Source organism: Salmo salar, chromosome 16, assembly GCF_965601325.2.
Source record: "Salmo salar chromosome 16, fSalSal1, whole genome shotgun sequence".
NCBI lineage: Eukaryota > Metazoa > Chordata > Actinopteri > Salmoniformes > Salmonidae > Salmo > Salmo salar.
In genome coordinates this window covers 74,885,001-74,892,500 of record NC_138306.1, presented here as the reverse complement: position 1 = coordinate 74,892,500, position 7,500 = coordinate 74,885,001, and positions in this window count along the sequence as shown.

Below are 7,500 nucleotides of genomic sequence, written 5' to 3'. Positions count from 1 at the left end.
GTGTCACTGTCCCAATACTTTTGGAGCTCACTGTATATACAGTGGGGTCTGAAATAAGACACCCTTGATAAATATTAGCAATAATGACTATATTGTATGCTTATAAAAATTGGGAAATTGTTATTTTATACTAATACATTTGCTCAGAGAAAGAGATTTTGTTTAACAAGTAATAGTTGTTTTTCTCAAAAAGGTAGGGGTCAAAATGATTGACACACCTGTTTTCAATATCTCACCTTAAGAGGATAACGACACTGAGCCTTTTTATAAAATGCTTTAGGAGTTGGAGAACACATTGGGAGGAATTTTAGACCATTCCTTCATAACAAATCCTTCCACATCCTTGATATCCTTAATCTGCGCTTATTGACTGCCCTCTTCAATTCAAACCATAGGTTTTCAATGGGTTTCAAGTCCGGAGACTGAGATGGCCTTTGCAAAATGTTGATTTTGTGGCCAATTAAGCATTTCTTTGTGGAATTTGATGTATGCTTGTGGTTATTGTCTTGCTGGAAGATTCACTTGTGACTACGTTTCAGCAACCTGGCAGAGGCAATCAGGTTCTTGGCTAAAATATCCTGGTAGGCCTACTGGGTAAAGTTCATGATGTCGATGACCTTAATAACCTCTTAAGGACCCGCCACTTTTTTTCAATTTTCGCTTAAAATTACATACCCAAATCTAACTGTCTGTAACTCAGGCCATGATGCAAGGATATGCATATTCTTGATACCATTTGAACGGAAACACTTTGAAGTTTGTGGAAATGTGAAAGGAATGTAGGAGAATATAACACAATAGATCTGGTAAAAGATAAAAGTTACCAAGGGCCCCAGGACCAGTGGACGCAAATTAGCCCCAAAACATCAAAGATCCACCACCATATTTTACAGTAGGTATCTGGTTTCTGTTCTGCTTATGACTTCTCATTTAGATGCCACACTCACCGCTGATGTGCCTGGCCAAAGACCTCCATTTTCATGTCAATCATTTCTGACCCCACCATATACACAGCCCAAATAACCGAAACACTCGAGTAAATGAAGGATACGAAGTCTATTGAAAGTGTAACGATGTGCGCTGAGAGTCGGGAAGCAAGTTCAGGGAGTGAGTGTTTTCATAAACAAACGTAACGTAATACAAAACAAGAACACGTGAACAACGCACAGACATGTAACAGAAACATTGACGACTGGGGAAGAAACCAAAGGGAGGGACACATAAAGGGCAGGTAATCAAGGAGCTGATGGAGTCCATGTGAGTGTCATTATGCGCGTAACGCTGGTGACAGGTGTGCGCTCTAACGAGCAGCCTGGTGACCTAGAGGCCGGAGAGGGCGCACACGTGACAGAAAGCAGGTGCTTCCACACAGGTGTGGTTCCTGAGTTAATTAAGCAATTAACATCCCATCATGCTTAGGGTCATGTATAAAAATGATGGGCAGGCCATTATTTTGACTTCCATAGCTAAGCCCCTCAAGGGTGACACTGCCTCCATCCACAGGGCACGAGTGGTCGCTGAATGGATTGATGAGCATGAAAATGATGTGAACCATATGCCATGGCCGTCTCAGTCACCAGATCTCAACCCAATTGAACACTTATGGGAGATTCTGTAGCAGCACCTGAGACAGTGTTTTCCACCACCATCAACAAAACACCAAATGATGGAAATTCTCATGGAAGAATGGTGTTCCATCCCTCCAATAGAGGTCCAGACACTTGCAGAATCTATGCCAAGGTGCATTGAAGCTGTTCTGGCTCGTGGTGCCCCAACGCCCTATTAAGAAACTATATGTTGGTGTTTCCTTTATTTTGGCAGTTACTTGTATACACACACAAATATATGTTTTATGGTAAGAGCAACAGGAATTAATGATGCAATCATCAAACAATGCAACCAACCATAATAAAATCTCAGAGAGATAGAGATGGAAATAGAGAGAGAAAGAGAGAGAGGGAAGGAGCGAGGGAGGGTGGTAACTCCAGAGCTTAGAGGTCAGTGTTCAGGGGTGAAAGGTTGTCTCTGAAACAGCTCCTTTGACTGCAGGTGGCTCAGCTCCCCCACTCGCTCTCTCTCTCTCTCTCACACACACACACACACACACACACACACACACACACACACACACACACACACACACACACACACACACACACACACACACACACACACACACACACACACACACACACACACACACAGTGATCTGACTGCTACTGAGCTTAGCTGTAGAGAGAGACCTATCATCATCAGTAGTGTGTTCCATCTTTCCTATCAGTTAGATGTGATGTTAGACCTCTAGTGGCCAAACACACACACACTGCAGCACCTTCCATCACTTCAGTTAACAGTAATGATGCATTACTTTACACCTTCCATCACTTCAATGATTTTAGTTACAGTAATGATGCATTACTTTACACCTTCCATCACTTCAATGATTTTAGTGACAGTAATGATGCATTACTTTACACCTTCCATCACTTCAATGATTTTAGTTACAGTAATGATGCATTACATTACACCTTCTATCACTTCAATAATTTTAGTTACAGTAATGATGCATTACTTTACACCTTCCATCACTTCAATGATTTTAGTTACAGTAATGATGCATTACTTTACACCGTCCATCACTTCAGCCAACAGTAATGACCCATTCCATCTCTTCAATGACTTCAGTTTTGTTGTACACACGTGTATTGTGTGTGTTATTGTAAACGTTTCTCATGTACAACAGACATTTTAAGTGATACCAAGACAATTTCCTAGAACCTTGTACGTGGCTAATAAAATGATTTTAATTACCTTCAAATGTTGCAGTCCTGTCTGTTGGCTATCAGTGGAGGCTGGTGGGAGGAGCTATAGGAGGACGGGCTCATTATAATGGCTGGAATGAAAGGAAAGGAACCGAGTCAAACATGTGGTTCCGTATGTTTGATACCATTCAATTGATTGCATTCCAGCCATCACAATGAGCCCGTCCTCCTATCATCATGGCTATATAGTAGCAGACATGTTGCCACGGTTCTGATGTGCCATCTCTGAACACGGTGAAATATCAACGAAATAGAAGTTATCTGTTCAAAATGAATACTATAGATGAAAACAGAACAAAAACGTTCTTCCATTACAGAGAGTGAGGTAACAGAGTACATGGTGCACTCAGGTAAGGCCCTCATTCACCAATAACGATTGGCAGATGTGGCACAAGCATATTTTGACACTTCTGTCCAGACTGTACCGTATTTGGCCCCTTTGTTGAGGCTGATCTCCAAGTTGAGTTATCTGTCACTCAGATGCTGATATTTCCCAACCCTGTGGGAAATCCCAACTATCATCAACGCCTGGTCGCCAAACTTCAACTTTGAGAGTCTTTCCATAACGATTTGCCACGTGGGTGCTGTGGCCCCTGAAAAATTGTACATAACGGGAACATCTATTACAAATACTAATTGACAAATATCGGAATTCTGAACAACAAATTCCAGGGTCCTCCAAGTCTAGCTTGGCCAGATGTACATCTACAGGTGAAGTCAGAAGTTTACATACACTTAGGTTGGAGGCATTAAAACTCGTTTTTCAACCACTCCACACATTTCTTGTTAACAAACTATAGTTTTGGCATGTCGGTTAGGACATATACTTTGTGCATGACACAAGTCATTTTTCCAACAATTGTTTACAGACAGATTATTTCACTTATAATTCACTGTATCACAATTCCAGTGGGTCAGAAGTTTATATACACTAAGTTGACTGTGCCTTTAAACAGCTTGGAAAATTCCAGAAAATTATGTCATGGCTTTAGAAGCTTCTGATAGGCTAATTGACATAATTTGAGTCAATTGGAGGTGTACCTGTGGATGTATTTCAAGGCCTACCTTCAAACTCTGTGCCTCTTTGCTTGACATCAGGGGAAAATCAAAAGAAATCAGCCAAGACCTCAGAAAAAAAATTGCAGATCTCCACAAGTCTGGTTCATCCTTGGGAGGAATTTCCAAATGCCTGAAGGTACCACGTTAATCTGTACAAACAATAGCACACAAGTATAAACACCATGGGACCACGCAGCGATCATACCGCTCAGGAAGGAGATGCGTTCTGTCTCCTAGAGATTAACGTACTTTGGTGCGAAAAGTGCAAATCAATCCTATATCAACATAACCTGAAAGGCTGCTCAGCAAGGAAGAAGCCACTGCTCCAAAACTTTTAACTGCTCCAAAAGCTTTAACTTTCTGACTGATGTCTTGAGATGTTGCTTGAATATATACACTTAAAAAAGCCAGACTACAGTTTGCAACTGCACATGGGGACAAAGATCGTACTTTTTGGAGAAATGTCCTCTGGTCTGATGAAACAAAAAATATAACTGTTTGGCCATAATGACCATCATTATGTTTGGAGGAAAAAGGGGGATGCTTGCAAGCCGAAGAACACCATCCCAACTGTGAAGCACGGGGGTGGCAGCATCATGTTGTGGGGGTGCTTTGCTGCAGGAGGGACTGGTGCACTTCACAAAAAAGATGGCATCATGAGGGTGGAAAATTAAGTGTATATATTTAAGCAACATCTCAAGACATCAGTCAGGATGTTAAAGCTTGGTCGCAAATGGGTCTTCCAAATGTACAATGACCCCAAGCATACTTCCAAAGTTGTGGCAAAATGGCTTAAGGACAACATAGTCAAGGTATTGAAGTGGCCATCACAAAGCAGAACTGAAAAAGTGTGTGCGAGCAAGGAGGCCTAGAAACCTGACTCAGTTACACCAGCTCTGTCAGGAGGAATGGGCCAAAATTCACCCAACTTATTGGGGGAAGCTTGTGGAAGGCTACCAGAAACATTTGACCCAAGTTAAACAATTTAAAGGCAATGCTACCAAATACTAATTGTGTGTATGTAAATTTCTAACCCACTAGGAATGTGATGAAAGAAATAAAAGCTGAAATAAATCACTCTACTATTATTCTGATATTTCACATTCTTAATATAAAGTGGTGATCCCAACTGACCTAAGACAGGGCATTTTTACTTGGATTAAATGTCAGGAATTGTGAAAAACTGAGTGGCTAAGGTGTATGTAAACTTCCGACTTCAACTGTGTGTGCATTCGTTTTTGAGTAAAGGTTTCTTATAAAAACATAGACCAACCATGGGCTTTATCACTGCCCTCTATAGGCTGGACACAACAGAACCTTCTGTTGATTCAGGTTCACAGTTCTGGTCATGTTGGTCATCTTCAACATACTGCATCCTGAGGCCATAGTGTACCAGCAATAGTGAACTGGCAACAACTCCTAGCTGTGAAAAGGTCAACCATACAGAATATAAACACAGCCTTGCTGGTATTATCCCATCAGTGTGAATGAGGAAGGTAGTAAAGGGGTCTGGAAGTGGAGGTCAACTTGACTCAGACACCTAACAAACATCTTAACGCATCCTTTATTTATTTACACCGTGGCAACGACAACGGCTAGCGTTGTCGCCAGGGGCCTGTTGCACAAAACTAGGATAAGGGATTAAGCCAGGATATCTTGGTGATCCTGGCTCAATTGATCCGTAATCCGGTTGCACTAAAGATGGATAGGGGGCAGGAGGATATGTTATGGTATAAATTACCATGGAGATTTATTCTGTGGAGCTAGCCTGCTCCAGACCAGGCTAAATTCCAGGATCTATTTAATCTCATCCCTAATGTCAGTCAGCAGTCACCACAAATGGAAACCAATAGTTATTTCACTGCTCACTATACATTGTTATCACATAACTAGACCCACTGTCATTATTTAAACGTTTGTGATCATTAATTTCAATGATTTTGGATAAAAAATAATTTTTAGATTATGTTGCTATCATTAGATAATTTACAGTTTCCCATAGACTATAAGGCTATATATAAAATGATAGAATATTAGGGCCACAGAGGGGAAAAAAACACAAGTAATAATATTGTAACCGGTTGTTTTAAAGGAGGACAGTTGTTAAAATGACAGATGTGGGGCATTTCGTGAAATTGTACTTCAGTATGGTTTCATAAACAAAGACATGCTGATGTGCCAGAATATTAAGTATCACATTGTCATAAGTATCAAAACTGTAAAAACAATATGTAGCTTTTCTGCAGAAAGAACCAGCCTCATAAATTTATGACTTTATCCTTTTTCTTCAGTGTGGCCCTAGTACTCTGTCATATAAACAAATACACATTCCATATGAATATAAAAACACAATGTGTAACATTATGTTCCTTTATTGAATAAGGACAAAACAAAGCAGGTAAACCATCAGCTCCTTTCGAAACTGAAGTCACAGTGACTACAAGATGGAAAGCACAGAATCCAAGCATATTATACAAAATGATACATACACATTCAAAGGTCTGTATATAACACACCCTGCATGTCTGCACACTAAAATAAATGCAGGACAAATCCATACACATCAACTGAACAGACAAATGAATGGATGCAGTAGCCTCCCTGCAGCCTTGTATTACACACAGTATACCGCACAAACATCATAAGAGGCCAAATTCGTAAAAAAACGCACCCCAAAAAAAACCAATTCCTCTGCCACCGCAGGACATATTTAACCAAAATTGAAAGCACACATACTAACTAAAATAATTCAACACATATTGGTCCCTCAGCAGCCGACCATGGTCGTCATCAGGGAAGATTGCCGGATTGTCCCAGTCCATGGCTGGTGGCACTCTGGGGGCCCTCTCCTTCCTCAGGCAGGCCACATTGTGGAGGACAGCACAAGCCACAGTAATATCACATGCCCTAACAGGGCTGACCCTTAATTTGTGAAGGCAGTGAAAGCGTGCCTTCAGGAGGCCAAAGGTCATTTCAACTCTGGCCCTGGTCCTGGCATGGGCATGGTTGTAGGCCTGCTGTGCTTCCTGGGGGTCTGTGAAAGGTGTCAGGAGAAAAGGCTGGCAGCCATACCCCCTGTCTCCCAGCAGCACACCAGAGAATTCACCTGTCAACACAAAATCTCATCATTACTACCTCATAAACACAGTGATATTCTTGACACAGCCATGATGGTTATAAATAGGGGTTGTGTGGCTTACCTTGTGATAGGCACTGATAGATTTCAGAGGCCCGAAAGATTCTGGAGTCATGGACTGAGCCAGGCCATTTTGCCACAACATTGCTGATCACACAGTCAGCATTGCAGACCATCTGAAATCATAAGATGAGGAATATTACACCAATCAATGCACATCACTGGCAATGCAGAGTGTTCGTCAATGGACAATATCAAAAAGTTATGTTCACCTGAACATTAATGCTGTGAAAGGATTTCCTATTCACAAAATCGGCCTCATGGGCACCTGAGGGGGCTTTTATCCTTATGTGTGTGCAGTCCACTGCACCAATGACATTGGGGAAACCTGTCACACAAAGTAATGAGTATCCTACTATGTGTTAACAGTTGTCCTGTAATTTGTAGATCCTCTTACCTGCAATCCTATAGAACTCCTCTTTG